This window comes from Fundulus heteroclitus, chromosome 15 (assembly GCF_011125445.2).
Source record: "Fundulus heteroclitus isolate FHET01 chromosome 15, MU-UCD_Fhet_4.1, whole genome shotgun sequence".
Classification (NCBI taxonomy): domain Eukaryota; kingdom Metazoa; phylum Chordata; class Actinopteri; order Cyprinodontiformes; family Fundulidae; genus Fundulus; species Fundulus heteroclitus.
In genome coordinates this window covers 25,013,645-25,038,998 of record NC_046375.1, presented here as the reverse complement: position 1 = coordinate 25,038,998, position 25,354 = coordinate 25,013,645, and the positions used below count along the sequence as shown (strand labels likewise).

Below are 25,354 nucleotides of genomic sequence, written 5' to 3'. Positions count from 1 at the left end.
AACTTGGAAGGGGGTCAGTTTGCAAGTGCTCGCCACACTTTTCACATTTTCTTTGGTTAAACATTTTGTAAACCACATGGTATTTTTCCTCCACCTTACAATCATGAACTTTGCAATCCAAATAAAACACGTCAAAGTGTTGGTAATGTGAAAACGCTCAAGGGCCATTAACAGTTTTGCAAGGCATTGTACTTCCTGACTTGATTTAACAGTATCGTACTGCCTAATCATCTTAAGGTAGTTCACTGCCTTAGAAGTAACATTTAAAGTTATTTTTGTTATTCTTTCTGGGCTTTATAAAGTACTGATTTGATGAAGTCGTCATAACTAATTCAAGAATTCAAAGGAATAAAAGGCCAAAGCCAGTCTTTTGCTGCTCTAGACCACCCATGACCTCAAACTGGATTGTTTGTTGAAAGTTCAAATTTGCAGTGGGCGTGTGTATCAGTTGTTCTTCCTGCAGTAACAAATGTCCTGCCTCTTTATCTTTATCTTCTCCTAAACTGAATTTTAAATCTTGCTGCATTCACAGTCGCTCAAAATTGGGTCATTTTTTTTTATTCTTGCTTTTTTTACTCTGCAATTAACAACTATAGAGAGAAATTAGCTACGAAGATTAGCCAACACTTTCCTTGAAGTTTAGTTTTTTTTAAATCTTTTGACTAGAAGTCATTTGCAATGATACAGAAAAGAATGAAGCCAGTGTGGCTGTGTCGTCCTCATCAATGTTGTTGAACGGGCCCTCCGAGTGCATTTAATCAGAGCCAATTGAGCGACTGGATTTTGAAGACCTCCCTCACCCAAATGTCCTAATCACAGCTCTAAATGGAAACAGTAGGATCTTCCTGTCAGCAAATAGCTTGGGGTAGTATTTTGTTTCTGCAGGATAGGCGCCTCAGCTGGCAGACGGGGAAGCACAAATCAGAATGAAACAAGGCAAGGGGATAGCTTTCCAAAAATAATTCAATTCTGCCTCTGCGCATTCGATCTGCCACTTCAACAAGGAGGGTCGGTGACTGTTGAGGGAAATTATTTAGATTTTTGGGGTTTACCAAAACTTTTGAAGTGGTGGGTGTGTCAGCCCAGGCTGGTTTGTGGGTTTATTATTAAGGTTTAAGTTGAACAGATAAGAACATCACCTTTCTTTTGTATTATTTCAAAATGGATCATGTCTTATACAAATGAATTTATGTCAAAGCAAAAATATTGTAACAAGTTCATGTTCACATTCCATGCCCCCACCCCCTCTTCCTAGTATTTCATCTGTTCTTATTGATTACACATGAGCCAGTAATGTTGTAGTTTTAGTAACAGTTCACTTGAAGCGCGCTGGGAAAGGCGTCCACATATGCACTATTACATAACAGCCACATTTCAGGATTACACAATAATGAGCCATTGACATACATATTCCACATGGATGGAAAATTACAGCTACTCCACTAACAATGTTTGTCACTGAAGAATTTAATTTGAGCTACATTTTAGGAAATAAAAAAGATCGCATCAACTGCTGCTGGCTGAAAAACATCTGTTAACCCCAATTATATTATATGTATGTATATATATATACATATATATATATATATATATATATATATAAAGAAAAAGCACTTGTTTTTTTATCCCCCCCACCTCCGTCACCAGGGATGTGCAGAGACTTTTAAAGGGACAGTGTGTAAATAATTTGGCTTTTAATTAGGAAATATCAAGTACTGCCTTTATAAATACATTCACAGGCAAAGTCTAATAACATCACATAAAAAACTAAAACATTCTCATAACATATACTTAGTATAGTAGTTTATAGGTGCTATTTCTGTTTTAAGAAGCCAAAAGAAGATAAACTTGTCAGCCATACGCGTTTCGTATCTGTCTTCTATATGAAGACGGACTCTTGGAAGACGAGGAGTATAAAACAAGCAAAGACCACCGTAGGTCATTCTATTTGCCGTTTTCTGCTGAAATGGTGGAGCTCTGCGCAGTGAGAGGGAAGAGAAAGTAACCAAGAAAAGAAAAAGTAATAACCGGTAGAAAACGAGAGGCTATATCGGCGCAGCTATTGTTACCAGGGGGAGATAATTCATGAGGAAGAAGTGATTTAAAACGGATGCGGAGGTTGCGGCCTTTCTGCTGGACAGATAAGTTAATTCAATATAACAGTGAAGTTTATTTTGGCTTGTGTTAGAAACAGGGCTGTGTAGTACAACAACCACTTTGCCCTCCCGGTAGAGACGGCTTGCTTGTTCATCTCAGTTCCTGAGAGGGAGAGACACAAACAGAGATATGTGTGTATATGGAGGGATATCAGCCAGCCCGTTCACTGGCTGTAGTGCAACAGCAGATGCGGGTTTCTTTACTTATGTTTATAGTCGCTTTTTTAGAACCGAAATATGCTACTGCATGTTCAGAAACAAGCCCCAAAAAAACGCGACTTACGAAACTTAGAAGCAACTTTAGAAAAAAGCAAGCGGACTTGACAAACAGCACCAAAAAACATTTCACACAATGACCGTAAGCTATTAGCAATAGCTAATACATGGAGGACATGACATACATTGTCACATTTCTGTCATTCCACGGCTTCTGTAGTAGTTATTACACGCTTAACAGCGAGGTCGTTGGTAATTCATTTAGCGCACCACTAGTTGGTGCGCCAGTGTGATAATCTTACACACTGGGGCTTTAAAGAGGCAGTGACTCAAAAATTAAAACATAGGGCCATATTGAGAAATTAAAACAAGCAGATATATAAATAAAAATTTTCAATTTGACCCTTTAAGTTTCAGTCACCTACATTTAACTGCAAAGATCGTCGTGCAACCTGCCTCATACAACCAACTTTTAACCAGTGAACAGAAAAGCGGGCAAAGATTTCATCTTGTGCGTCTTGTCTGTGCTTTGTTCATCCTTCTCGATGGTCTTGAATGTTTTTTTTTGGGTTGTTGCACATTGTTTCCAGGTCCCATTTAGCAAGATAAGTCTTGCTAAATGGAACAAGAGCAGTGTTCGGTCTAAAACTGCACTCAGTAGTTTGAGTAGCAAGGGATTCTGGGTAATCCACAGAGCAACGGCTTCACGGCAGGTTCGCGTCACACTAAAATGTTTTATAATGTTGTTAACAGCACATAGTTTCTAAAAATTTAGCAATACTGAAAAATTCCAGCTGTTAGAAACATTTATAAAATGTATTTAACTTATAAAATGTTACCTGTTATAAAATGGGATTCTGGGTAATCTTCGGAGTAATGGCTTCACTATATTAAGAGAGAGAACAATAAGAGTAATGTTTTCCATTATTTCTTTTTACTTTTGTTGGGACTGGGGGGCCTCAAATTTAGTCAGTCTTCAAAAACAGAAAAAGACCCTGTCTGAGGGTCCTGTTTGAAAACCACTGACTTAAATCTGAAAACCTAATCCATAACCTTCCTAAGGCTAAACTGCGGTAACCAGTCTGATTATTTTCCACTTCTTTGTCAAGGTGTTGATGAAAACACAGGAGTTTTAAAAGCTTAAGATTGATAATCGACTCCAAAGCCGACAAGGCTTGAAGTGACTAACGTTGCCTGAGCAACATTAGTTATTTCCTCAGACTAAAGCAAATGAGGTTAAGTTTCCGTTCTGCAGCGGCACCAAAATTAATCCACTTCTCATTATACTGCCAGACACAATGGAAAATGCATGTCATTATATAAAACGATTACTCTTGTTTGTGTTATTAATACACATTGGCAAACGGGACAATTTCTCTTTTAGCTTACCCAATGAGCTAACAGGAAATTCATACAGTGGAGGTAAATTAGTCGTTATGTTTTGGCTGATAATTTATAGGAACTATACATAATTTAGGGTTTCTCCATAAGGAATAGAAAATTCCTAAATAGCATATTCATCTGTTCCCTTATATGGCTGACATAATTCTAGATTAATCTAGTCAATAGTCTATTTCTGTTATGTTTAAATAAGAAAAGACTGTAGTGTGTTGGCAACATAACAGACACAATGGAAAAATTTAAGGCTTTATTGACAATGATATACTGGGAAAAGGTCTTCTGGGTTTATGGTGGGATCCTGGTTTTTGGCACTGAGGAGAAGAGGTAAGGAATGTAAGAATATTCAAAAGGAGAGTAATTAGATATCAGCTGGACAATCCTTACTGTAAATGGACTTGAGGAAAGTCCTGGAGCAGGTGAGGACATCCACAGAATCAGAGTTTGGCAGGTGGCGGTGGATGGAGGGTGTGGTGTGGTTTCTTTGTTTCCTTTCTTCCAGGAATGACGTTTGGTGGAGCACATAGCACCGGAGGATGGACATGCAGGTAGCTGAGAAATCCAACTGGATGAAATATGGACAGTGGTCTGAGGAGATTCCCAGAGGGGAACCCAAGATTATGATTTCTCTATAAGCCAATAGAACAAGGAGGCAGAGCACAGAAAAGTAGGAACTAGAGCATGAGTATGGCTGGTTCCTGTAAAGGGAGTAAAAAATCTGATTAGTAAAAGGTCACTGTGGAGGAGCAACGCAAGAGAAGGTAGACCTGATTATCATGCTGAGAACAAAAACAATCTGGCATCAGCTTGAGGGGATGCGCTCCTCTTTAAGGTCCTCCTGATCAGTCCTGATGTGCGTCAGCTGCAAAGCCACACCTGCCAGTCACTCCTTGCTATAAAGAGGAAGGAGAGACACGCATACACACTCTAACCTGTACACAGATCTGAGGTCATGACCACCTTTTCTCATGAAGGTAGCTTTAGAAACAGAGCAAACGGCAATGGCTCAAATAAAGGCAGGGTTCCCACCTATTGTCTCTAGCTGTGTAACCAATGTGTGTGGTTATTAAAAGAACACACAGGCGCAGGGAGTTGGGGCGCGCTGTTCGCTCTTATACTAGAAATCCCCTGATTGCGGGACTCCAGAGCCTGGGGAACCGGCTACAAGGTTGGCGAACTGGTCTGGGGTGGGAATTCGACTTCGGACCGGGCTTTGAGGCAGAAGCCGTTGGGCGGCCAACAGGCAGGCAGATACACCGTTCAGGGTTTTCCAGGGGCGCAATCCAGAGGGGTCTGGGTCCGTACACAGAGAGGCAGAGATCCAGCGGCAGTACAGGTAGGGAGAGCCGAGAGTTTTTCAGAGACAAACATATGGGATGACGATGTTTTTGGGTTTATTCTTCTCACCATTATGTTCTGCAGCGGGTCTTTTGGATTTTCTTGCTGATTTGACAAAAGCCCAGTTAAGGTACCCACAGGTTTGGAGGGCATCTCTGATGTGTTTCTGTTCCTTGTGCTTCCCTTCTGTTTTAGTCGGGACATGCTCGGCCTGGTGTTGTAAGGTTCTGACGACAGAAAGTTTGTGCTCCAGTGGGTGGTGTGAGTCACAAAGAAGATATTGGTCTGTGTGAGTGGGTTTCCTATATACTTCAGTGTTGAGGTTTCCATCTCCTTCCATGCTCACTAAACAGTCCAGAAAAGGTAGCTTGTTGTCGTTGGCATCCTCTCTGGTAAACTTGATGTTGTTGTCCACCAAGTTGATGTGTCATGTGAAAGCTCCCACTTCTTTTAACTGGATTTTGACAAAAGTGTCATCCACATATCTAAACCAGTGGCTTGATGGTGTTCCTCTGAAGGTTCCCAAAGCTCTCTTTTCCATTTCTTCCATGTAAAAATTGGCTACAATTGGTGACACTGGAGATCCCATGGCACAACCATGTTTCTGTCTGTAAAAATGATCACTGAACTTGAAATAAGTCGTAGAAAGACAAAGGTCCAGTAGGGTACAGATCTGGTCCGGAGTGAAATTAGTCCTGTTGTTTAGGTCTCTTCACATTGTGTCATGGAGCTGAAACAAAACCAAAGGAACTACAAACCAAGGGGGAAAAGGCTAACACTTATCTAGGAGAATAAACCAAAATGCACAGAGAAAGGAAAAAAGGCAACTCAACACAGGCATGGACTGAATATGGCATATGAATACTAACATTTAAAAACCCAGAAAGAGCAGAAATGAAAAACAAAGCAGAAAAACAAGTGGATCATGACAAAAATGGGCTACATACAAATGTATGATACACTTTTTTGCTACAGATGTTGACCACTGCATATCCTTTCCCCGCCCAATCTTCCCATGCATCTTGGACGTATTGCAAGGTATGAATATTCTTGCATTTCATCCAAGCATAAACCACAGATCCAAGATGCAAAACAAGCAAAGAAGAAGCCAGGCTATCTGCACAGCCAACATTTTTTTTTCATTTCCTCCCCTCGGCTAGAATTAAAGGCTTGGACATGCACAGATTTGTTTATTTTCATCAGGCAGAATAGAAAATGGGAATTAGCCCAGCTGAAGCATCCTAGTAACATTATTATGCTTGCTGTCATTATGAGCTTTTCTTTATGCCCCTTCTTCATGGTTCCATGGTGCAGAAATTAACCACATAAGCCTGTTATTAGAGAAATCAGTACCAGAAAGCAACACGGTAAAATGAGCATGAGACAACTTGACCTCAGGATTTCAAAACGGTCTTATATTTCTCTTGTGACCCTTAAGGGTTAACAACAAAAATAAAATGAGGATATGAGCAATGTGGATAAACCCCCCAGGAAACCATGATCATCAAATATAAAATAAAAGCTTGATTTTCCTGTATTAAAAGACAACAGCCGCTCTGTCCTCAACAAGTAAATTCTGTGGTTTTAATGTTTCTGCTGCTGTCAAAAGATTTTTTAAGGCTGTCGGCGGTGTTTTCAGTGCAGCCGCTAAGGCTTCTCTTACTTAATCAAAGGAGAAGACCTCCTGCAACAACTAGAACTCAGTTTGGATTCTGTTCAAAAAATGTACATGCAGGTCATTTCTCATCTGCAGTAGATAATTCTCTGGTCCTCTTAGACTATTAGAACTTTAGATTAGTTATGCCTGAAAATTTTTAATTAGCTGCTGGTTTGAGATGAGCCAAGGCCAAAGCAAACATCTACATCTTATAACATCTTCGTAGCAGTTTACAAAAATGCTACCATACACGGGAAATGTAAAAAGGCATTGCGCCACCAATTATCTTCCTGTCTGACATTCTGGGAAAGAAACTTGTAGGCGGTGGTTTCCAAACATTTTGCTGTGTGGGCGTTATGAAAATGAAAAATTTTTTTTTATTATTATTTAAAAAATGCTTAAATGATTTAATTGCCAATTCCTTACCTTCTGAGTAACATACTAAAATTATGTATATTGAAGAAACTTACATTTTTGTGAAAAAAAAATTAATAAAAAAAAATAGAAGAATATACAGACACTTGTTAAAACATTGTAAAAGGGTCTTGGACATTTGCCTTATCAAAATAAAGGCATTCTGTTTTCCTTCCTTGTTTGGGTGAGTTGCTGTCTAATTTGCTGATTTAGAACAAAAAAAAAAAATATTGTTTTTCAGCAATATGAACAATAAATGGTGAACTCTTTCTCCCAGTTTGTTTCCAGCTTTTGAGTAAAAGTCTGACCAAATCAAAATGGAAGCACAAATCACAATTAATGGGTTTTAATTTGTCACCAAAACCGCACCAGCCGCTGACGTCGTGATCCTGGTGTAAGTGTGGTTTTGTGCGAGTTCTCCCTGAAACAGGAGATCTCTGCTGGGAGGCATGGCTGAGCTGTGGCAGCCACAGTTCTTGCTCATTGCTCTGATTGCTTTGTCTTTGTAGCTGGGTCTTTATAATATCTCCTCCACTTTATCTAAAAAATTAATATGATTCATGCAGACAGGATTGTTTTCAGAAAGGTTTTCATTCACACAACCCTACGGAGGCATATTGCTGTTGTGAGAGATGGATTTCATCCACAGTGTACAGCAGCATCAGTATCTCTCCGTGTCTTAAACAGAGTATAAAGTAAAACTTGGTCAACTCCTGTAAATTTGCTATTGTACTTCGGGAGTAGATGTACATGCAGGGTAAAAGCACACCGCCACTATCTGGGTAACGCTTTCGCATTTGTACAGTATAAATATCAGGTTTATGAAATATAATTATTATGTTTGTACAATATAATTAACCTGCTTATACAATATGAATATCACATGTGTACAATATACTATCACGTTTTTACAACATAATGATCATGTTATAATAATTTAAAAAAAAAATAATTCTCTCGTGACAGCAATACGCTAACATACTAACCCTTGTAAATACGTCAGTGAGCTTTGTTTTGAACGTGCCATACCCTTCATGTTTGGCATGTTCAGAATCCTTCAAAACTACAGTTTGTATTGGGAGTTGGTGTAAAACAGCTAACCTCCAAGCTGTTTCTCCTTTGCACCTCAACGTATTGGAGCAGCAGGCCTTGTAAAAACAAACAAATTGACCAGCTGTAATGTATACAACGGTCCATGTATGCTTTTACTTTGAAGTCTCGATACCGAGGTGAAGACAGAAAATGGTGTATGGTTGCCAGGGTCATGTCAGCTGGAAATAAACAATAATATGGCGTTTATTTTGTAGCAGTAAATTTGTCCAATTTAATATTAGCTATGTTTACATGGACAAAAGGACCGATCAGAATGAAAATATATCATGTAAACAAGCCAATGGGAATATTGAGATTGGATTAAGCCCAATCGGAATGTAACTGTATTCCAAATGAGACGGGTGATTTATGCCGACTGATAATCCGATTGACATGCATGTAAAGGTTTGTTAGGATCAAGTTATACCAAATGTGGCAAACTGACCTGAGTGCATGTGTGTGTCAGACGTAAACGTGACATATTTCTGTGTTGTTGAGTGGTGGAAATATGTTGGGAAGCAAAACTGTTGGGGCTCCCAAAAAACCTTTGTATTCGAATAAAATAAAAGAGCTCAAAATTGTTATTCATTCAGTAACGTTTCAACCGTAATAAGAAGCTGGTGCGTGTCCAGCCTGGGCGCTTGGAAGACAAACGAACTTGTACAGTACTGCTTTGTTTACTATTTTCTGTTGTTCAGCAAAGGCAGAGGTTCTTCTTCTGTGTTTTTTTTTTTCAGGGAAATTTGATAACTGCGCATGTCAGAGTGGTTCTGTTCTGAAGAACACCCAGGTGCATTTACACACATATGATTGGATTAATTGATTGTGTGCCCATGTAAACAGTACAATCTGATTATTTTTTGTTTTTTAATCCAAACACATTTCATTCCAATTGTGAACTTTTGTGCATGTAAACATAGCTAATGATTTTTCACATGTTGTATACAGTCAATCTCAACATCAACAGAGAAATCAGCACCCTCTCTGATAGCGTTCATTTTTCCTCCACCGAATGGCCAAGTCAGTAACAATGGTTGCACATGTGATGTTAGCGCTGCAATGTTTGTCGCAGATTGTGATGCGTAGGACCCTAAAACTCTGTTTTGCCATGTACACACGCAGACAGAACAGGGTTTTCTCAAATCTGCACTTTGGCCAGAGTTTTCATATATGTTTTTTAGCGATGTAAAACAGAGTTTTGGTGTGGATGAAAGACCAAAATTCATTAGTTTATTTGTTTTCTCAAATATCCTGCTATGTGCGGACAAGGTCTAAGGTGCTGCAGGACAACCACTCTTTGCCTAATTGCCAACATAGGTGGTAGTCATGCCTTCTGCGTCTTCGGAGTTAATTATCTATTAAACTAGTCTCTTTGGGAAAATGACCTTCAAGTAACTCACCTTTGATTTCCCTGTGTGTCTCCCGGCTCCTCCATTTGGGTTGTTACTCATGGCAGGATTCAACTGAAAGCAGCTTACCTTCTGGACCTCCTCTTCCTCACGAATTTACTCCTTCACCCTCCAGCCCTCACCTGCCTGCTCTTTCTCCACCGTGACCACACCCCCAGAACTCTCCACTGATCGTTCTCATTCCTCTCCCTGTAGAAACTCCAGTAAGGAAACCCACTTCGTCACCTCACAAGTACCCTCTCACTACCAGGACCACATTGCTTCCTTCTACATCATCATCATCATCATGGAAGATGTTGGTGAGCAAAACAACGCGTTCGCATTTTAAAAAAAGTTGATCCAGGCATGTTAGTCACGTCGGGCGCAACGTCTTGCTTTGGCATTTGCCGGCTGGTCAGCGGTGCATCATGCTGTCCTTTTCTCCGGCTCTGTCTGAAGTCTCTCCTTCATCACTTTTCATCAACACCATTTTGCACTTTTACTCTGACTCACTTCTCAGAAGCGCATGCAAGTCAGAGTTTTTGCCAAATCTACATTAGATAGTCATTAGAAAAATAGAGTTCACTGCTTCTTCAAAATTATTTATTTTCTCTTTCTAGAGAACAGAATATATTAATACTGTCTGGAGCAGGTTCATACTTCTTCCTGTCCCCATGTAGAACATGCTATATTTTTCTTTTCCTTTTGCTCTTTTATTTTACAATAATATTCAAAATAAACTAATACATGTGTAGCGCTTCAAGGCCCCTATGCACTGTGATTTTCTTAAGGAACGCTCACACTAAACAAAAATAAGGTGAGTGATTTACATGCCATAACGATGTAAAGCTCCCCCAGATGATTAACATGTCATAATACCGGGTCACTCCTGTACAGTAGTTGGCGCTATTTAACACAAATGGTTGCAATCCAGCCAACTGGAGGAAGAACTTTACAGTACATACAGTTAAATTAGAGAATAAACAAAGTATCAATCAAAAACTGAAGAAAGAATTGCCCCCCTCTTCGAGGTCTTGTGAGTACTAAACTTGACTGAGTGGAACTGTATGCATGTTGGCTCACCGTGATTTAAGCAGAGACCTGCTTATTAAAGAGTATTACATTATGTTTTCTTCTTTTTTTGTGCAGTAAATGTGACCTAATGGTCTAGGGTAAGGGACTTTTTCTTTTATTTCTTTTTGCCTTCCTAAAGGGAAATCAATCAATCAATCAACTTTATTGTCAATTTCTTCATATGCTCCAGACATACAAAGAGATCAAAATTACGTTTCTCACTATCCCACGGTGAAGACAAGACATATTTACCAGACTAAGTACACAGACAACATAACATTTAGAGAAAAGTAAATAAGAGGGCACATGCAGTGAAGAAATAAATAAAAGCAGCACAATTTGGTTTTTAAATTGTACATGGACAGTCAATAAAATATTAGTGCAAAAATCAGGACAAAAAAATAATAATAGAAGGCTGAGGTAGTTCTGTTTTTAGTATTACTAGGAGTCATTATGTAAGAGCAGCAGAAGTGCTGTGTTTTCTGGAAAACAACAACAAGTTTCAAAGTGCACAAGTGTGCAGGTGGAGTAATGCAAGGCAAGGCGGCCATCTGTGGGTCCGATGTCCAGGATGTTATGTAGCTGAGGGTGGAGGGGGGAGAGAGTTCAGCATCCTTACAGGTTGGTGTAGGATGTGAAAGAGGGGTACAGTTAAGAAATCACTTTAGCTGATGTAGTACTTCGTTTTAAAGGGGTACTTGTGATGGTGAGGTTGGACGTTTTCCTAATTGGATCTGGTTTGATAACCTTTGTCAGTTCTCAAACCAGGTCATCTGTCCATTCTGGTTGCACACCCTCACACCTTACAAAATTACCAGTTTGTAACATGTTCATTGTAAATATGGCAACTGATGTGAGTTTTAAGGATGTAGGTGAAAATTGGGGGTATTTTAAGCAAATTGGATCCAAACAAACTTTTTTGCCATATGTTGTATATGTAAGTTGAATATTAACATAAAATAAATGTTTACCTAATAATGTATTCAAACTTATTTGTGATGAATTTAGGAGGACCCAAGAAATACCCGAAAACAAGTGAGTACAAAAATAATATCAGTCTTTATTTTAACGCTGGCGGCTCGGTCCCTGGTTCGGCTCGCACTCTGCGACTGGCCGCTCCTGAAGGCAGAGTCGCAGGTTAGTGACCAGCAGATATTAACAGGCTTGTTAGAGAGAAGTGAGGTCACTAACCTGGACGTGCTGAGGGCAGAACTCTGACTCCTTGTTACGAAGGCGTCCGAGAGGGGGTTATCCAGGGCTCCTTGTCCAGGTCCGGTCCAGGTCTTTGTCAGGGGGAAATCCGTTTAGCTCAGGCAGCGGTCTCCAAGGGGGAATCCAATAGAGCGTCCAGGTCCAGGTCCAGGTCAATCCAGAAAGCACAGACAGAACAGGGGGCAGGTGAACTCGTTTTACTCACGGACAGACTGGGGTCAGAAACACGGTGAGGCAGTCCAGTTCTCTGAGGCTGACAGGCAGGACCCAGGCAGGCAGACAAATCCAAAAGGGGCAGACAGGTTTTCAAAAACAGAGGCAAAACAGGTCGAGAGACTGACAGGCAAACAGGAATACAAAAAGAAGGCTGGAAGCGCTCACCGTGTGGCTAAAGACGTTCTGGCACTGGAGACTGCGAGGAGCAGAGCTTTTAAGCAGCCAGGGCGGAGACAGACACAGGTGTGCTGATTGCAATCAGCAGCTCCAGTGCCAGAAACGTTACATTATTCATTTTATCTAGCCCCCTGGCTCCAATGTATGGTTTTAATATTCTTTTGCTCTGGCCTCAAAAGTGTGTTGATAGTAAAAGGTCTGAAAGAGATAAAGTCATGTGTGCTTTATTTATTTATTTGTAAAGCTTATGCTTTAATATATTTTCCAGAGCTATATTTAAAATCCTTACTTAGGGCCAAACTTTAGTCTTCAATTCCTGTTACTTTCCCACAAATTTCCATAAATTCCTATGAAAGTCTTCTGCTTAAATTTCCTGTAATTTTGCATTCCTGTTGTTCATTTAAATTGGGACAATACTTTGTTTTTGTTTTTTTAGTTCACTTAAATACCAGAGCTGCTTTTCATGTCTTGTAGTCATTACGTTTCACACAGGTAGATAACTGGCGGCATGCTGTCGCCTGCCTCCACTTCCAGCATAAATAATCATGGGTTTATGTGTAAACAACCATGAAATGCAAACATAATGAAGGTTTAGCTTCATAAAATAGCTTTTGCATGAACTGCCATGATATTTGGAGGTTTTAGCTGCTTGAGACATTAGAAATCCAATTTCTTCATGGCCCCACTGGCCCTAGCCATTATCTTCACCATCCCAGACAAACTAATCTGGATTTATGGTGGATGAAGCTGCCAAGAGAGTTATCCTCTGCAGAGTGCAGGTAAGACATCACACGCGTATCACCTTTGAACACATTCTAACTTCAAAAATCATGAACTATCCATTTAATCCAGCTGCAGCAGAGCGCATCACAGATTTTAGCATCGTTCCAAAGCAATTAACATCACAGGAGCAGAGCATAATCTAGCATTTTGCTTTATTTACACATGTTCCAGACCATGCCTCACCATTTCCTGCCCCTTTCAGATCAATAGCAATCACAGGGGCAGAGCAGCTGATACAGATGGCTGACTCACACCAGCAGCACTGCAGTTACGGTGCTGGACCGTGGAACCATGAAAGTGAGCAGAACTAAATGTTTTGACTAGAATATTTCGCTGCTGCTGCCACACCGACTCTCTGGAGCGGTCCGTTTCTGAATATCCTAAATATATATTCAGGTGCTGGCTCGTGTAAGTCTGCCCAGACTGTAATCTGTGCTCTGGCGCTGTGCGGCACGAAGAGGGAGTGGGCCGCGAGAAAGGACAATAAGAGGATTTCACAGTCTGGTGTTATGACACAGTGATGTGTTATTGTTTTTTTTTTTTTTCCTAACCCTGAACAGCTCTAATTAAATTGGCGGTGACTGGACTGCAGACCTGTCTGAAAGGAAAACAAACAGGAGCGTTGGTTGAGTAAACAGGATCTGAGCTGATTCGTGACACGATGTTACGTGAAATAAAGAGACCCCCGGTGAGGGGGAGGTGGGGCGCTCTGCAGACGAGCTGTCCTGAGCTTTTAGGAAAGGTTCGTCTGTGCGTGTCAGATCCACAGAGCTGCGTACAGGTTGGTGTGTGTGGATGTGTGTCTCTACTCACCGCCGCCTTGCAGGGTGTGACTGGCAGGTGTGACTCTGCAGCTGCGGTTTGTTTAGGAGCAACCAGGAAGAGGTTAAGGATGCGCAGACAGACGGCAGACAGTTTGCTCACCTAGTGTGGTAACCAGGCCTACCTTCTCTATGTACTTTTGCTGTTAAGTTCTGATTTTAATCATTTTTTTGGGTCCTATTTCTGAAAACCTATCCATGCCTTTGTCCAGTTCTTGCGCTCCAGTGCTCTCCTTCCTCCCTCCTTCAAATCCTGTCACGATCCGCTCGCTGTTCCTCTGGCTGTCCTCCTGCTGCCCTCTGTTCACAGCCCGCTGCAACTTACTTCAAGCTCACCGGCTTGTCCACCCTCCATCCTGTCCGCTGCGCGCTCATCCCTGTAAAGAAGCACCATCAAACTGTTGTTCCTCGCCACCTGCCAAGCCCAGTCTCTGGTGATCTACTAAGCTTACCCTGGACCTCTTCCCCCCAATCACATCAGTGAGAACTCATCTCACTCCTTTCATCTCACAACCATACTAAATCAAGACAATACCCTCTTATCTCTCTTCCCCAGTGTTTTGCCTGAATTTCGCCAAGAGCACAGGGGAGTTACCCTCCAGCTTTTTATGTTCGATAAATCTGTTAAACCGTCGCACTGTCCATAATTGCTGCCTGCACTAGAGTCAAAACCTTGTGGTCAAGGCTTGGTTTGGATTCAATATTGCAACCGATTTCAAAGCAACCAACGTTGGAAAATAGTTGCAATATTATTATTGTAAATATGCTTCAAACAGTAATCTACATCATGACCCTGATGTAAAATCCTTGAGGTGAGAACTAAAGTATTTATTGAGCTGATGCCCAGTTGTGTTGATGGTGTTGGCTAAGAAAGATGTTGTGCTGCTGGTCGCGAATACTCAATTACAAAATCATCAAGGAAACCCCAAATGTCTTTAAATCAATTTTGTAACAGCATTTCAGTCACACGGCAGAAAAGGAAACTGTTAGACAATTACAAACACTTTTTCAGCACTTTGAAAATACAGCAACTGGCCCAGAACAACACAGTATTGATATCTTTGTCTTAGATTAAGCAAAATATTGTTTTTTTTTTTTTTTTATAAATCTGAACTGCAATGGATCATCACTAGTTCAAGATTAAACACATTTAGACTTAACCTGAACTTTGTAATAAAAAACAATTATTCTATTGTACAAACACCAAAAACATCGGATTGTTAATCCTTATTTGCATCAGGCTCAGCTATAGTATAAGGGAAGGTAAATTTATCTGTATAGCACATTTCAGTACAATGCAAGGACAATGCAAAGTGCTTTACATGATTAAAATATAGGAAAATACAAACAGAATAAAAGCAAATAAGAAAAACAGCAGTTGAAATAAAATGTAGGAAATTGAAACAAAATATAACAGGAAACTAAAAGCAAATAGTAATGATTTTAAAAAATTAGTTTAACTACAAAGTTAAACTAATGATGTTTCAGTAAACAGTTTAACTACGACAGTCAAAGGCAATCCTAAACAAATGTTCTTAATCTTGATTTAAAAGAACTCAGGGTTTCAGCACTTTTACAGTTTTCTGGAAGTTTGTTCCAGATATGAACTAAATGCTGCTTCTCCTTGTTTGGTTCTAGTTCTAGGTTTGCAGAGTAGGCTGGAGCCAGAAGACCTGAGTGGTCTGGAGGGTTAATACACTGATAACAAGTCTGTGATGTATTTAGGTGCTAAGCCATTCAGGGATTTATAGACTAACAGAAGTATTTTAAAGTCTATTCTCTGAGATACAGGGAGCCAGTGTAAGGACTTTAGAACTGGGGTGATGTGCTCTACTTTCTTAGTCTTAGTGAGGACGCGGGCAGCAGCGTTCTGGATCAGCTGCAGCTGTCTGATCCACTTTTTAGGCAGACCTGTAAGGACACAGTTAGAGAAATCAATTCGACTAAAAATAAAGGCATGGATGAGCTTTTCAAGATGGTTCTTTAATCCTGAAAATGTTGAGGCTGACTTAGTAACTCCCTTTATGTGCCTGATATTGTAATGTATAGCTCTGTGTCATCCACACAGTTATGGGAATTGATCTTGTTGTTTGTTGTAATCTGAGCTAAAGGGAGCATGTAAATATTGAATAGGAGGGGGCCCAAGATTGAACCTTGTGTAAGTTCAAGTAAGTTTTAAACCAGTCAAGTGACCAGCCCAGTTTCCAGATGCTGTAATAAAATTGAGTGATCAACAGTATCAAATGCTGCAATGAGGTCTAAAAGCACCAGCACTGTGGTGAGCACGAAAACTTGATTGGAAAAGGTCAAAGCGGCTGGTCACTGTTAAAAAGGTATTAACTGTTGAAACACAGCATTTTCGATATTCTTACTGATGATGGGGATGTTTGAGATTGGCCTGTAGTCCTGCAGTAGCAACTTGTCCAAATTGCTCTTTTTCAAGTTTAATAATTGCCATTTTTAAGGCCTGGGGGGAAAACACCTGATGAAAGGGATGTTTATTACCAACCCAGACTATGACAGGCAAAACCGGAGAGTTTGTTAACCTGTCGACTGTAGATTGACGTTTGCCTGTAATGACTCAACATGGATCAACATTTTCATCGTCTTCTCATGTTGGACTGCACCAATATCTTGATGTATAATATACCAGTACTGAGGACTGTTTGTTCAGTACTCAGTATGTATTATTTTGGTTACAATTCCTTCTGCTTGTGAACTTTTTAATATGGAAAGAAGTAGGTCTCAAGCGTCCTTCGGTGGACATTTTGAAACGGGTTGTTCCAAAAGCAAGAACTGAAGTAGGAAGGAAACCTTGAAACCGTCTTGAATCTGAACCTAATCTGGTATCCATAGATAAATCTAAAAGCTTGTTTAAAATTCTGGAGTCCAGGCTAAACATGGCCTGGATACAGTTGTGCTCTAAATTATTATCTAAAGTAATATTGTGACCAGCATTTCTTTTGATTTGAAGTAATATTTACGTTTTTGGGGTTATCCAAGGCACTGATCCAACATGAACCTGATGGAGAATCTCTTCAGGGAGCAAAAGATTAAGGTGAGGCTATCCACCGTCTTGAATTTGATTAAAAAACACTGCATCAATCCCAAAGAGAAATTATGTGCAATTAGCAACTTTTTCTATTTGTTGAAGCAGGTCTAAGATGGCATCTTCAGGGGGTCCTGACAGGTGCTGGAACCTTCACTTGGGTCAGGTTAACGTAGGAGAGTTGCTGCTGAATCCCACATAGCTGGCTAACACAGGCCTTCAGGACTCTCGGGTTGACATCACCAAGGCCTGCAGCCATACTCTGATTCAGTTCCCTCTTCATCTGACTTCTAGGTACAGACTAGAAAAAGAGGATGACGGGGTGGCACACCAGTATATCCTGGGAGTTCTGTGGTTGTTTCAGCTGGACAGTCCCAGACTTTCATCTCCTCGGTTCACAACTTGGCTCCATACACAAAATGTACGCAGCTGGCCAACAAACAGGGATAGCTAGCGCTTGGCTTAGAGCTTTTTACCGCAGGCTTTCGCAGGACAGCTTGTGCTTTACTCAAAAATCATCATTTGTGTCCATAACATCAAGTGGTGTCGTGGGCATCAGTAAAATCTGCAGCAGAGTGACGAGGCTGATGGTTATTTAAGGGAAGCCGTGTCCAGATGAGTGTGTGGTGCCTGAAACGGGGCCAGAGCCTATCAGCTAAAAGAATGTAGGTGGAACCATTTAGTAATGGTCTAAATTAACAACAAAATCTCTCATAATTCCATTATCGTACTTCATTACTTACATGCTTGCAGTACCATTTTAATCCTCCCACACTCTGTACTCTGGCCCTTTGTATCCCAGCTGTCTCCAGAGCTCAGATTTGATACTAAATACATCACTTTGCAGTTCAGATATGCACATTGTAAAAAAAAAAAAAAAAAGTAACATTCATACTGTTTTGCATTAGAAGCTGTGCCAATTGAAGTGTGAGTTTTGGCCTGTGAAGGATGTCCAGGGAGTGCAGAGTTATTACAAAATGTATGACCTGTTCACGCTGGGTTGATTAAAACAGAGGACATTCAGAGTGCGAGTTCGAACCGTCACTGAGCCGACATGAAAATGAGGGGCTGTCATGAATTGGCACCCGATGACTAATCGCTCACTGCCTCTCTGCTAACCCTGCAGGCAGTGATGGGAAAGGCCGTTAATCTCCAGAGGACTAGCTGAGGGAATGTGACTCCTTATCTTTGGGGACTGTGGCTCGGTTTGTTAATCTGGGTGAAAACAGACACCGATTCAACGAGTTGCCTCTGTTATTAAACGTTATTAAAAGACAAGTCAGATCTTAAACATCAAGGGCACGGACTGGGGAGTTAATCTGTTTTAGAATGACTCCTGCTAGACTGGCTGCTGCAGAGATGCGATGCTTTAAGCAGCATGACGTCAACCTCTTCTTCTGAAACTCGACCCCTCATTAAAACTGGAGACGCACTGAAAAGAATATGGATGCTTTTTCTAAGTAGATATGACTGCGGATCGGATTTCCAAGACAGCATTATCCAATATTTCATGGCTGCCACTTCACCGATCCAATAATCTCATTCTGTTGTAGGGCTGTGACTTAAGTTCGCTGGTCAAAAATAGATGACGCATCAGTAGCTTCTCTGAGAGGAACAGGTACCATTAATTATGAAACTAATCAGTGGCTGAACAGAAACTATGACAAAGATAAGAGCAAAGATAATTAAGCAGCACATATACCAACACAGGCGTGACTCAAAACACAACAGAAGATGAACTAGAACGCCAAAATAGATCGGAAACCGGGTCTACAGAGAGAAGCAGAAAGGATCTAAAAGCGTTCGTGTGGAGAGGAGGGTGTCTAATTTGGCAATCATCAGGGTGTTAGCTCTGCTTTTTGCAGGTGATGTGGTTCAGTTGGCGTCTTCAACTCAGGGCCTCTGGCGTCTGCTGTTGCGGTTCGCAGTGAAATCTAAGTAAGACCCTGGTTTTCAATCAGACAACGATGGTTTCTTCGCTTCGGTTTGATGATGAGAGGATGGTGCTAGAGGTGGATGGATGGATTACGGTCTAACCTTCTGTCCTAAGTGCCTTGCTCTGGTCTGCCAAAATGCCAAAGCACTTGATTTACCGGTCAATCTGCATTCCATCCCTCACATATGGACATGAAATGTTAAAGATACCAAAATGAACTAGAGCCTATATACAAGCAGCTTCCTTGTAGGGTGCCCAGACTCAGCCTCAAAGACACTGCATGTTAAAGCGCTTTGCCTTCTGGGGGAAGCTCATAGTAGAGCCTCTGCTCCTCCACATTGATGGTCAGTTTAGGAGCTTCCTGGACATGTGTCTGGGTGACATCAATGGAGATCATTCAGACACATTCCCCTTAGATTCAGCCTAAATAATTACTTGCCAAACACCACATTTCTTTTAAATGGTGGAGGACCATATGCTTCCAGCATCACCTTACTATACCTCCCGTAGTTTAACATAACTAACGTGATCACCAGCTAGTAAAAAATTATTTTGGACAGGGCAAAATAAATTGTTGTTACTCCGTAACTATACATACAACAAGGATCCGCCCCGTCAAGACACCGGCACAGCAAAGGTTGCAATAATGAATCTAATAAAGCCTTTACCCAATCTAATGCTACCATACATCAATCGATTTCAGTTTGCCGCATTGATGAAGATTCATTCCTCTGAGCATGTTGAGTGTTGGAGTGGCTCCAACTGATAGCAGCACATCATCTTACCTGAATAATTTAGCTGTGAATTATTTCAGATAATTTACAGATTGTATACATAATGGAACTTTTATCGGAAAATCATTAAGTTTGACGAGAAAACAGGGTGACGTCAAAACAAAAGTAACATAGCTGTCCTCACGCTGTCGTACTCTGAATTTCTGCACTCTTCGTCTCAGCCCACGTAACCTATAGAAAACTGGGGCACATAATAAACAACACACATGCTTCACGGCTGTGATAGCATTTTATTCATTTACTCACCAGATAAAACTTTTTGATTCATGCATGACAAGTTAAAACATAAATATGAGCCAATGGAATGTTTTGTTTGTGACAAAAGAATGGAGTAGACATTAAAACTGAGGCTGACTACTAGGAGAGAAAGTGAACTGCACTCCTGCTGAACATTTGTCCCTTCAGTACCTAAAGTATTATATTTGAAAGCTTTCATAAATTGTGGTGGCGAGCAATTTGTTCAAGGAATAAAATAAAGAAATCATTTAGAAACTACGTCTTTTTCCATCTCCTTTAGCTCTCACTAACAAGTGAGTCTAAATAGAGGTTTGGTTTCATTTATTGTATGATCAGATGCATGAACGATCAAACACGAAGCTCAAAGCTAAATCCAGCACTGGCCCAGCGTTAGAGGTGACGCAAATAGGAGGCACTGTGCTCAGCAGCGCGGCAGCGTTGAGTTTGATCAGCAACGTTTGATTTGTTCGGAGACGCTCCACACATTATCTGTTGCTCTGTTTTAATTTGTTTTGCTGAGGGACTTCGAGTCAGCGTTCCTTCTGGTACTTAATTAGGTGTATTTATTCTGGCCGTGGAGCCGAAAGAGGCTGACGGCGTTGTCACTGAAAGTGTTTACAGCACATTGATCCCACAGACGAATTCTCATTCCACATGCGCCCCTGTGATTTCAGCGCTCCCATCTCGCCGCACCGGTCATTGATCTTTGTGGTGCTCGGCGGTCTTGGTCAAACGGACCTGGACATCAAAGCCCCCTGGCCTGTATGAATGTACGGACGATGGATATGCACTAGTCAGGTGCAGCACGAAATCAGAAGGGAGGTTAAGTGAATGGCATTGATCATCCCATTATAACAGCATTTGTCGATGTTTGGGGAAAAAATTAACAATGTGAAGACAGTTTGATAAGTAAAAGGAAAATTAGTGTTTGTCTTCAGTAGAATACATTTAAGGGTCACTCTTAAGGCTGAAAGATGGGATCCTCTGGTGATAACCGCTATCGCTAACAAGCTAACAACAAAATTGGAAACATATTAGGGTTTTTCTCTGAGGGGGGCCAAGGCAAAAGCAGTGTTTCTGCGGTCTTCACCTGACCAAAGTCATATTTACCCACATTATTTATACTTTATGTTAATAACCATCTAATGCCAATATTATTGAGATAGAAGTCAAATTAGAGAGGTCTGATTTGGTGTTGTTTTCTCTTTGACTAGCTTTTAGCTGGAAAACAAACCTTGTTTTTTTTTCAAAGTGAAGACCCAGAAGGATTTTTTTTCTGCAGGAAGATATTGACTGGTCCAAAACTCTCAACAGAACCCCACTTAAAAAAAATCTTTGAGTTTCTAAATCTAACCAAGCTCGAAGAAAGCAGATAGGAGGGCTTTGAAGAACTCTCTCGAAAGTAACAACTCAAACATTTGCTTGCGCCTCTGTTTGTTGACGTGAACAGAGGCGCGTGAAAACGTCTCACTGTTTCATAAGGATAAACAAAAGCATTTTTCAAAAGGACAAATATGCAGCGTTCATTTTCCAAGCACTTCTGGGCATCCGCTGCTGCTACAGAATAGGTCCTGATCCCTTCAGGGAGCTCGTGATTGATGCTTCAAAGTCTCTGAGATTGAAATTGTTTCATCGTTTTTGGCTGCTTAATATCCAGCGTTACAGGATTTTTTAAAGAAAGTGTCACTCTGTTCTGGAGGGCCACCATGATTAAATCAGTACACTTGTAAATGGACTGGTTTCTTGCTGCGGGAGGACTTGATGCAGCTTTTAATTTTAGAGTCGGACCTTCGAGCGAGCTTGGCAGGAAGCACTTAGCGGTGCTATTTCACTAAAATCCCAAAGGTCTAAACAGCTTGACCCAATCTTTTTCTCGGGTCTCGTGTAATGCCGTTGCAGTCTGCGGTGTAGTGACTACGCAGAACATCAAGTAGACACACCTGCCATTTAGACACTGAGGCTGGTGGGGAAAAAAAACTGGGATATTCCTGGAACTTCTTTCCCCTGTACAGACTTTTCATTCGTTTATGTATTATTTGAAAACAGACTAGGAATATTAGGAATCTCTGATTGAAAAGTTGCATTTCTACTCTTATTAACCATGTTCTTTTGCTTTTCAGTGGCATTTGGTGACTCATTAAAAACAGAATTTATCAGACCTGCCTACACAAAGCAAGCATTTCTGAGGACAGAGTAAGCTGTATCAAGTTCTTAGTGCTGGGAATACACAAAAACTATTTATAGAGCAAGAAAATTGAATATCTGAAATATAGTTTAAAAAGGGCATCAATGGGTCCGTCCCTCAGACCATTGTCTTGCAGTGAAAGGTTTTTCATGGATATCTTTTTCACCTGGTGAGTGAAAAACAAGACTAACGGCTTCAAAACTACCCAACGTTCATCTGTGAGCGGTTGTATATCCTCCTCAAGGCCCAGAATCCTTATCCGCCTTATAGTAAAGAGGGGCCAGTCGTTCTGAGCAGCTTGAAGGCTACAGAAAGCTGATAGCAGAGCTGTCACCATCAGATAATAAAAAGATCTAAATCCTGAAAACAGTCCTCAAAAAGAGTCAGATGAAATCCAGCCATCAGTGACAGAAGCAGCTTACATGCTTACAGTGATTTAATGACACGGCCCTGAACCGGCTCTTTGGTTGTGGAAAACCGAACCGGATCTTTTAAAGAAACAGTTAAGAACCGGCTTTCACAACGGATCTGCTTACACACTGAACGGCTTTGGTGGGAAAAACTCCAGTAAAATCTATCGCCTAGATGCAACAAGATGCAACAAAGCTATCTTTTCTTCTTGACCAGTTCCATTGGTCACTCTCCTATCAGTTTGAGGAATAAAGAAAGTGCTAAGATTCACACTTGTTACTTGTTGGTACATGTGCAGATAGCAGCATTCAGTGTTGCTGACTGAGCAACTTTGCCACTAATGCGAATATCCAGAGCCCTCTGGCAACCAGTTTTCAACAAAGCAACTAGTCACAAGTCTGGCACCTTTTTTTTGGGTCTCTGGGGACTTTTAACAACTCCCATGTGAACGTGAATATCGTTGTTACTCTTCTCATTGAGCAATGGGTGCTGCAAATACTAGACAATCACCCCATTTAGGACTGCTGAGAGCTACTTTCCTCTGTGAGGAGGAGGAAATCATGGCAGTTTTGTTGATATGGGGATTCTGCTCTGTGACTGAGGCTAAATGTTCACGGATATCACAAACAAAAAGGAGAAAAACAGAAACACAGTTCTCCTCCCTTTCCTAAGGGTATACTTCTGTTTCACTCTGGTTGATGTTCAACTGGAGCTATTCCTGGTTACGTCCAGTGCCTTTCTTCCCTTCAGACCACCGTTGCTCATCTTTTCACAATGACGCTCTGACAGTATAAAAGCTTTTGACTTCTGCAGGAGGTTTTTGTCGATAGGCTGACCCAGGATTACGCCTGGTTATTCATAACTGTCCAGACTGATTTACCACAGGTGGACAAGGAAGTGTTGGAAAATCTGTCTAAATCCTCAAGAGGCAGGCAGCACCTTTCACAGATTAGATGAATGGTTTTTGGATAGATGCCGATGTCAGTGCAAGGGCTGATATATTGCCCTGATCTGGATAAAGACATGAAATGCATTGGGAAAAGAGGTATTAGTGCTTTCAATGAATGAAATAGTATTATGAAGCTCAAGATGTAAAGTTATGAGGCGTTTTTCTGTCCACCGTCAGAATTAAAAGGAAATTAGAACAACATTTCATCTATATTTATGTTCCTGCAGAACTAGGAGCCAAAAGATAAATGCAGCTCAGATTTTACTGTGTTAGAGTGAAGCCTCTTTAATTCCAAGAGTTAAATCGTAGTTTACACTGCCATGTTTTGCTTTTTTTAAATTATTTTGGTAACTCTCCCTCCCTTCCAGAGAGAACCGCTGCTGCAATGCAGCAAAACAAATAGAAAGAATCTATTAAACGTTTGTGATTGTGACTCCCAGCCTCTCCCATGTTCCTCTCTCATTTTCAGTCAGCTCGCTCCCCCCGCCCTGGCAAACTGTGCACAAAAGTTACAATAATCAAACTGTGAATATTTTCCTCTCTTCCTATTTTGCACAAAGGTTATGTGTTCGTCCCCTGGAGGATCATGCATAATAGAGTAGCTTTATGTGTGCCAGCCACAGTATTCCCGCACTGTTGCAAAGGCACACGTCTTCAGGGTTTTATGTTGTCTGCACAAAGAAGTCCCACACTGAGCAAACCTCAAATAACCAAACTGTTCGGGCCAGTTAAGCCTGCTCCATAAGGTCTTTCATCTATAAGTAAGTAAACAACAATATTTTCAAAAGCCTTGAAATATTACGCTTCATATGCTTTTGCTCATCTTTATATCATTATATCTGTAATGGGAACCATCATTTCTATTTTCACTTAAAGCTGGTTCTTCTGCTCATTTCAGCTGGCCAGCTGAATCAATAGTTTAGAGAAATTGACCCTTTAGTTTAGCTGTGTTTGCTTTTTTGACTGATTGCCTTACCAATTATAAAAAAAACACCACTATTGAGCCTAAGGCCATTGTTGATGTTCTTTATTCTGCCCTAATAAATTAATACATATAATAACCAATAAAATACCTATTTGATCCCCGAGAGACTGTCTTTTGGTAACTTTTATTCTTTATTACCCTCTGAATTCATATGCAGTCTATACATTGGGTTGATGTTTTATTTACTTTTGGTTAATCTGTAATTAATTAGTAACAAACTTGATTTCTGATTAATGGTTGGACGTCAGTTTTACTCCATAATCTTCGTTAAAGCAGAAGTCTTGGTTCTCTATGCTGATTTTTGACTTTATTGCTCTACTCTTCTCCAAAGTTTAATCCTTAACTTAGTTGAAAGGTACAGGAGTTCTTGCTTCAGAGAGAATTGTTCTTATCGATCAGTAATGAGATTGATTTGTGTTTTGATGACTTGACGGACTAACTAAATCACAAATATTAACATGTTTCTAATGGCATTTCTGTTTAAATCTCAAGCTACTTTTTTAATGATCAGTATGATAAAATGACATTTCCATGCCTGACCATAGGAAACAAAGACCATCCAATGTTCTGTTTTTTTTTTTGTTTTTTCTCCACAGACTTTTGTCCCGGTGGACTCCTAAAGCAAGCTTTCTTTCCCAAACCACTCTGACATTTCCTGCAGGAAAGAGCCTGCGTGTAAAACTCAGTTGGTCTTTAGCTGACCTCAGTCAGCTAAGGCAGCTGCGCCTACATGAGCCACACAGAGCCAGTCAATATTTCTCCCCGCCTCAGTGCTCGCAGCGGCAACAGGCCACATGGTGATGGAAAGCAGCGAGCGAAAGGCAGCCGGAGTCGTAGTGGTGCACAGGTGTACAGGGAAAACCCAC

At 40.7% G+C, this 25,354-nt stretch overlaps 1 long non-coding RNA gene across 1 annotated transcript; it reads right to left on the bottom strand.

Annotated features, from left to right (window-relative positions):
- Positions 1-11,773: 11,773 nt before the first annotated feature.
- On the bottom strand, positions 11,774-11,965 carry LOC118566099. Its single transcript, XR_004932799.1, has 2 exons — positions 11,925-11,965; positions 11,774-11,852 (listed from the first exon to the last, which is right to left on the bottom strand). It is a non-coding gene; the product is annotated as an uncharacterized LOC118566099 (long non-coding RNA).
- Between the last annotated feature and the right edge of the window lie 13,389 nt (positions 11,966-25,354).